The sequence below is a fragment of the Amblyomma mixtum genome, chromosome 7, assembly GCF_055824585.1.
Source record: "Amblyomma mixtum isolate Tamu chromosome 7, ASM5582458v1, whole genome shotgun sequence".
NCBI classification, from domain to species: domain Eukaryota; kingdom Metazoa; phylum Arthropoda; class Arachnida; order Ixodida; family Ixodidae; genus Amblyomma; species Amblyomma mixtum.
Genome location: NC_143018.1, coordinates 125,443,703 through 125,445,174, shown reverse-complemented (window position 1 = coordinate 125,445,174; position 1,472 = coordinate 125,443,703).

The window sequence follows — 1,472 nt, the reverse complement described above, 5'->3', positions numbered from 1 at the left end:
GGACTAGTACTGGTGGTGATTGTAGCCGACGTCGTAGATCATCAAAAGCAGTTTGCTGCTCTGCACCTCACAAAAATGGCTCCTCATCTCGCCTCAAACGCGTCAGAGGACTGGCCAGCTTAGCAAATTTTTTATGAAACGTCGTTAGGACGAAAAAAGGCCTAGAAATCGTCGGACGGCTTTTTTGTCAGTGGCAACCGCAAAGTCCGCAACGGCAGAAATTTTGTCAGGGCCTGGCCGGATGCCCTCGGCGCTGACGACATGCCCGAGAAACTTCAATTCAGTAAGGCCAAAATGGCATTTTTGCGGCTTTAGAGAAAGATGAGCTGACCGGACGGCTTCTAACACTACTCTGAGCCGCTGCAGATGTTCCGAAAACGTTGTTGAAAAAATGATTACATCGTCCAGGTATACTAGACATGTTTGCCATTTAAGGCCGGTGAGCACGGTATCCATCATTCGTTGGAACGTTGCCGGAGCACAGCAGAGTCCGAAGGGCAGCACACGAAATTCTTAGAGGCAGTCCGGAGTGACAAAGGCGGTTTTCTCCCGGTCTCTCTCATCAACTTCTATTTGCCAATATCCTCTGCGCAGGTAGCTCGAGCCAGGTAGTGGCAATATTGTCACGGACAACAAGACGACAAAGTGGGCCGTGGCGCGACCAATTCACAACTTTTCCTTCTCCGTATTTTTGTTTTGTACAAATTCTAGCTCTGCGTCACAAAATTTTAAAAATGCTCCATTCCCTGTACATGAGTGCGTTTGTATCCGCTATGCACCCTGGCCAATCCCCCGCCGTGGCTATGTGCCATTAAGCCTGAGAACATCATCATAATCATCCAATCCCCCGCCGTGGGTATGTGCCATTAAGCCTCAGGACATCATCGTCATCACGGAGCGCTCGCCCTAGGCCAGTGGCCATTAAATAATTACATCGCCATCCATCATGTAGTCTGTCTTCATCGGCTTGCCGGCACGTAACAATTAAAGCGATTGTTCTAATTTACTCGTAACAACAACGGACACTCTGGGATAGGCAGTGGCTGGTTTAGGCGCTGCGGCTACACGATCCAAAGGAGGCTCTGTCTATCAACGCCTAGGAGCGGTGCACTGCCGGCACGCCGGCGGATGGCACGTCACTGCGAGAAGCGCGTCATTAGTGCAAGTGCACTGCATTCTTCCACATTATATAGATGTAATCGGACCGAACAGCAGCAGTTCAAGCGGCGGGACGAAGAGGTCGACGAAGGGCAGTTGGGGATCCTGAGTGTCTCCTGGGAGTGTGCCCGTCGTGACGCTCTTCGACCAGCGACCACCGACCTGCGCTTCGAATAAACACCTATACACTTGGTGGAGGTGACTCGATCTCCGTCCCGGTCCTCAACCTGGAACTTCAGAGCCGAACTTTACTCGCCCCAGCCACCAAGCGAGATGGTCTTACTCAATCATCGCCGCCCATCCCTGCCACCGTC